Genomic DNA, 6,434 nt, shown 5'->3' on the forward strand with positions numbered 1-6,434 from the left:
CCTTACGCAGCAGGTTCCTATTGGTCAAGCTGCAATTTGAGTGCATTTGGGAGACAGGCTTTTTGTGCAGGTTGCCATGTGCTTTTGCTGGTAAAAATGGTCCTAAAATTGCACCATTAACATTTCAAATGCACTTACTTATTTCACTGCATTCTGGTGCCCAGGTTGGAATGTCATAGTCCCTTACTCCTTGCAACTACAGGTGTATGCCACTTGATGACAGGGATACATTCTCCAGTCTCTGTTATGTGATTAGGTCACTAAACAAACATTTAGCCCAATCTAGTGTCTTTGTTGTGTCAACAGACACTCACTGGCTGCACAGCCTACTGGAGACCAATTGTCTCCTCTTTGCATTAAGAGCCTCTTTGTTGTGTAAACAGACACTTTTCTGCAGGCTATGGGAGACCCGATTGCCTCATTAAAAGCCTCTTTGTTGTGCTTGGCCACCATCATATATGCAGTCCTGTACATTAGTTTCTGAATGAGTGAAAATTGGAATTTGCATTCCATGCATGAAACCACACTGTAGGACATTGTTCCCTCTACCCTTGCCAGGTTAGGGAAAGTATTGCTGCAACCTTGTGTGTTATCTTGATGCGCTCTTCCTTCTCCAAAGCTCATCCCTAAGTTCCTACTCTAGCCCATGCTAAGTTGGGGCTTCTGGGTCACTGCAGTAAAACCACTTCATTCCATGACCACTAAGCATGCTGACACTTTGACAGTACTGCCACAAAGAATTACCATCCTACGTAGTTTCAGGTTGGATGCTGAAGGCAGCCTGCAACATAGAAAGGGGCTGGTAATCCAGGACATTAATAAGCAGTGTAAAAAATGTACAATATAACGATGGTAAACCTCATGAAGCAAAGAAGCTAGGCACGTTCCCTTCACCTTATTCTTCCTGATCTGGAAGGATCCTTTATTTCAGGAATTGACTTCCAAGCTATGCCAGATGTTAAAAACTTGCTGAGCTGCTATATGGCATGCACCAAGCAGAAAAAAATCAGGGTGAGGGAGAGAAGACAGCAACATAAGAGCAGTTAAGGATGGTTGCATCAATACAAAACAGGTGGGTCTGCCCATCTGATACCTATGTTTGCACTTGGGAAGGAGCCTGGGCACTCAAGCAGATAGGAATTTGTTTAGGTATATAAGTTTTAAAAATAACCCAGCAGCAAAAACAATGGGAGATCTAAAATATAAAGGATTAATAGCAGTGGCAATCCCAGCTGACTGCAAACTGCCCTCCTACTGGTCCTACCTACTGCCTCCCTTCAAGAGGGCAGAAGAGGCCCTGTGCGGGCTCCTCAACTCTCTGAGGGCCGAAAAACGTCACTTCCGGTTTCCCTGCAAAAACAGAACTGACGTTTTTCAGCCGTCCGAGAGCTTTACAATGCCTTTGGAGAGTCGGGGAGGCTGCACGTCTCCCAGACTCAAGTGAGCCCCTGGGCTCCCACCCTATGCCCCTGATTAACAGATTCCTCCACAATGGATGATGGCCGGATCCCAAAGGATCTCCTCTATGGAGAACTCGTGCAAGGAAAGCGCCCTACAGGTAGACCACAGCTGCGATACAAGGACATCTGCAAGAGGGATCTGAAGGCCTTAGGAGTGGACCTCAACAGGTGGGAAACCCTGGCCTCTGAGCGGCCCGCTTGGAGGCAGGCTGTGCACCATGGCCTTTCCCAGTTTGAAAAGACACTTGGCCAACAGACTGAGGCAGAGGCAAAGAAGGAAGGCCCATAGCCAGGGAGACAGACCAGGGACAGACTGCACTTGCTCCCAGTGTGGAAGGGATTGTCACTCCCGAATCGGCCTTTTCAGCCACACTAGACGCTGTTCCAGAACCACCATTCAGAGTGCGATACCATAGTCTTTCGAGACTGAAGGTTGCCAACAGACAGACAGACAGTGGAGGAATGAAGAGCTCAGAGGCAGCCTTATTGTATTTCAGAACTAGTATAACACTGCAGAAAGTTCCATGCTCCATTACAGAATTTTCCTATAGTGCAAGGCAGGAGTATGTGTTCTCAGGTCTAGAAGGTGCTGTGCCTCAGTGGATCCTGAAGGTTTCCTGAGGGCTCTGGGGGATTTTCCCACTGCCAAGACCGGTGCCTCATCTGAGGCCCTGGTTGACCTCTGGAATGGGGAAATGTCCAGGGCAGTGGATGAGATTGCTCCGGAGTGACCCCTGCCACGTCAGACTCGGAGCGGCTCCTTGGTTTACTGAGGAGCTGCGAATGATGAAGCGGCAGGGCAGACGTCTAGAGCGACGGTGGCAGAAAACTCGCGATGAATCCGATCAGACACGGAGTAGAGCTCATTATAGAGCCTACTGCGTGGCGGTGGTAGCAGCGAAGAGATCGTTCTTCTCTGCTACCATTGCGTCTGCTGATAGCCGTCCAGCAGAGCTGTTCCGTGTGGTGCGGGGCCTCCTTCATCAGGCCCCTCCGGTAGACCAGGTGGAATACATGGTCAGCCGCTGTGATGTGTTTGCGCAACATTTTGCAGATAAAATCGATCGTATTCGCCGCGACTTGGATGCCACATTGACAATACCTCATGATGTCCCTTGGCAACTGCTTGTCCAGTGTTGTGGGATTCTTTTCACCTTGTGCAGCCTGAGGATGTGGACAGACTCCTTTGGAGTGTGAGACTGTCTGCCTGCCTGTTTGACCCTTGCCCAGCTTGGCTGATAAGAGCTGCCCGGGGTGGACTGGCTGTGTGGATGGGGAGGGTGGTCAACTCTTTGGGGGAGGGGACATTGCCACTCGCTTTGAAATGGGCGGTGGTTCGCCCCCTCCTGAAGAAGCCCTTCCTGGATTCCACTGTGTTGGATAACTACCAGCCAGTCTCTGGGCAAGGTAATTGAGCGGATGGTGGCGGCCCAACTCCAGAGGGTCTTGGATGAAGCGGATTATCTGGATCCTTTTCAATCTGGTTTCAGGCTGGGCTTTGGGACGGAAACCGCCTTGGTCGCCTTGGTGGATGACCTACGCCGGGGACTGGACAGGGGGAGTGCGTCCCTGTTGGTCCTGCTGGACCTCTCGGCGGCTTTCGATACCATTGACCATGGTATCCTTCTGGGCCGACTGGCCGAGTTGGGAGTTGGAGGCACTGTTTTGCGGTGGTTCCACTCCTACTTGGAGGGTCGGTCCCAGATGGTGGTGCTGGGGGATGCCTGTTCAACACCCTGGCCATTGAGGTGCGGGGTACCGCAGGGTTCAATTCTGTCCCCCATGCTATTTAACATCTACATGAAACCGCTGGGAGAGGTCATCCGGGGGTTTGGAGTGGGGTGCCATCAATATGCTGATGACACCCAGCTCTATCTCTCCTTTCCTCCAGAGTCCAGGGTGGCAGTTGAGGGCCTGGAGCACTGTCTGGAAGCAGTGAGGATCTGGATGGGGGCTAACAAGCTGAAATTAAATCCAGATAAGACAGAGGCTCTCCTGGTTCGGAAATCCTCGATGCAGGTGCTGGATTATCGGCTTGCTCTGAATGGGGTTGCACTCCCCCTGAAGGAGCAGGTCCGCAGCTTAGGGGTCCACCTGGACTCGCAGCTGCTCCTGGATTCCCAGGTGGTGGCTGTGGCTAGGGGGGCCTTCGCTCAGCTTCAGCTGGTGCGCCAGCTGCATCCGTACTTGATCGTGCAGACCTGGCCACGGTGATCCATGCTATGGTGACATCAAGGTTAGATTATTGTAACACACTTTATGTGGGGCTGCCCCTGAAGACGGTTCGGAAACTGCAATTAGTGCAGAATGTAGCAGCCCGTGTGGTCACTGGAGCTAGGCGGTTTGACTTGGTCAGTCCGCTTCTCTGGGGACTACATTGGCTGCCCATTTGTTTCCGGGCCCAATTCAAGGTGCTGGTTTTGACCTTTAAAACCCTATACTCCTCTGGGCCAGGCTACCTTAGAGATCGCCTACTCCCGTACAATCCGGCTCGTCCTCTCAGCTCTTCAGAGAAGGCCTTTTTACAAGTGCCACCGTCCAAGGAGGTTCATGGGGCGGCAGCAAGAAATAGGGCCTTCTCAGTAGTGGCACCAACGTTGTGGAACTCCCTTCCCCTTGACTTGAGAATGGCTCCCTCTCTTGAGTTTTTTCAGCAAGGCCTGAAGACCCTGCTCTTTAAACAAGCCTTCTGATTCCATGGCCTTTTTAACACTTTTATACATCTTTTAGTTTCTTTTGACAGGCTGGATTCCTCTATGATTTGCTGTTTTATGCTCTTTTTATTCTGACTTTATTCTGACTACTGTTTTTATGGCCTCTGTTAATGTGTTTTTAATATGTTTTTATCTGTGTTAAATCATGCTTTTTAAAATTGTTTTTACGTGTTGTAAGCTGCCCTGGGTCCCCTTCAGGGAGAAGGGCGGGATACAAATAAAGTTTAAGGACATAAGAACATAAGAACAGCCCCACTGGATCAGGCCATAGGCCCATCTAGTCCAGCTTCCTGTATCTCACAGCGGCCCACCAAATGCCCCAGGGAGCACACCAGATAACAAGAGACCTCATCCTGGTGCCCTCCCCTACATCTGGCATTCTGACTTAACCCATTTCTAAAATCAGGAGGTTGCGCATACACATCATGGCTTGTACCCCATAATGGATTTTTCCTCCAGAAACTTGTCCAATCCCCTTTTAAAGGCGTCTAGGCTAGATGCCAGCACCACATCCTGTGGCAAGGAGTTCCACAGACCAACCACACGCTGAGTAAAGAAATATTTTCTTTTGTCTGTCCTAACCCGCCCAACACTCAATTTTAGTGGATGTCCCCTGGTTCTGGTATTATGTGAGAGTGTAAAGAGCATCTCCCTATCCACTCTGTCCATTCCCTGCATAATTTTGTATGTCTCAATCATGTCCCCCCTCAAGCACCTCTTTTCTAGGCTGAAGAGGCCCAAACGCCGTAGCCTTTCCTCATAAGAAAGGTGCCCCAGCCCCGTAATCATCTTAGTCGCTCTCTTTTGCACCTTTTCCATTTCCACTATGTCTTTTTTGAGATGCGGCGACCAGAACTGGACACAATACTCCAGGTGTGGCCTTACCATAGATTTGTACAACGGCATTATAATACTAGCCGTTATGTTCTCAATACCCTTCCTAATGATCCCAAGCATAGAAATGGCCTTCTTCACTGCTGCCGCACATTGGGTCGACACTTTCATCGACCTGTCCACCACCACCCCAAGATGTCTCTCCTGATCTGTCACAGACAGCTCAGAACCCATCAGCCTATATCTAAAGTTTTGATTTTTTGCCCCAATGTGCATGACTTTACACTTACTGACATTGAAGCGCATCTGCCATTTTGCTGCCCATTCTGCCAGTCTGGAGAGATCCTTCTGGAGCTCCTCACAATCACTTCTGGTCTTTACCACTCGGAAAAGTTTGGTCTGCAAACTTAGCCACTTCACTGCTCAACCCTGTCTCCAGGTCATTTATGAAGAGGTTGAAAAGCACCGGTCCCAGGACAGATCCTTGGGGCACACCGCTTTTCACCTCTCTCCATTGTGAAAATTGCCCACTGACACCCACTCTCTGCTTCCTGGCCTCCAACCAGTTCTCAATCCACGAGAGGACCTGTCCTCTAATTCCCTGATTGTGGAGTTTTTTCAGTAGCCTTTGGTGAGGGACCGTGTCAAACGCCTTCTGAAAGTCCAGATATATAATGTCCATGGGTTCTCCCGCAACCATATGCCTGTTGACCTTTTCAAAGAATTCTATAAGGTTCGTGAGGCAAGACTTACCCTTACAGAAGCCATGCTGACTCTCCCTCAGCAAGGCCTGTTCGTCTATGTGTTTTGAGATCCTATCTTTGATGAGGCATTCCACCATCTTACCCGGTAAGTTTATTAATTATTATTATTATTATTATTATTACTACTACAGTATGAGGAGACTGCAGAGGCTAAGAAAAATGGCCAAAACCTCCTGTACAAAAGTCAAATGATGATCAGAGTCAAACCAAGGTTCTATTTTTAAGCCAGAAGCCCGGCGCGCTGATGCTTCAGCTGCTTTAGTTAAGGCTCTTCTTGGGTGGAAACCTGATCTCTAAACACCATGTCCACTGCTAGTGCTACACTATTAATAAAGAGTGATCTTGCTTGCAGCAGACTATACTCTTAATGACTTCTACTAAGGCGGTTTTACTATATAGAATCTAGCCTCAAGGGCTACAGTGGAGTTTTAACCTCCTAGTAATTTGAAAGATTTGAGACTGAGCCAGGGAAAGGCTATTTCTGTGCATCGACTGAACTTTGCATAAAAAATAACACAACTTCCCCTTCTGGGCCTTGCCTAATGGGTTGTGTTAACTTGGACCCAGGGGCACAAGTCATTTCCTTTAGAAATATTCCTTTAGAATAAGCAGCTCTAACTTTTTCCAACACAGTCCAGCCTAGGTTGGCCAATGGACAGGGA

Source organism: Tiliqua scincoides, chromosome 3 (genome assembly GCF_035046505.1).
Source record: "Tiliqua scincoides isolate rTilSci1 chromosome 3, rTilSci1.hap2, whole genome shotgun sequence".
Taxonomy (NCBI): domain Eukaryota; kingdom Metazoa; phylum Chordata; class Lepidosauria; order Squamata; family Scincidae; genus Tiliqua; species Tiliqua scincoides.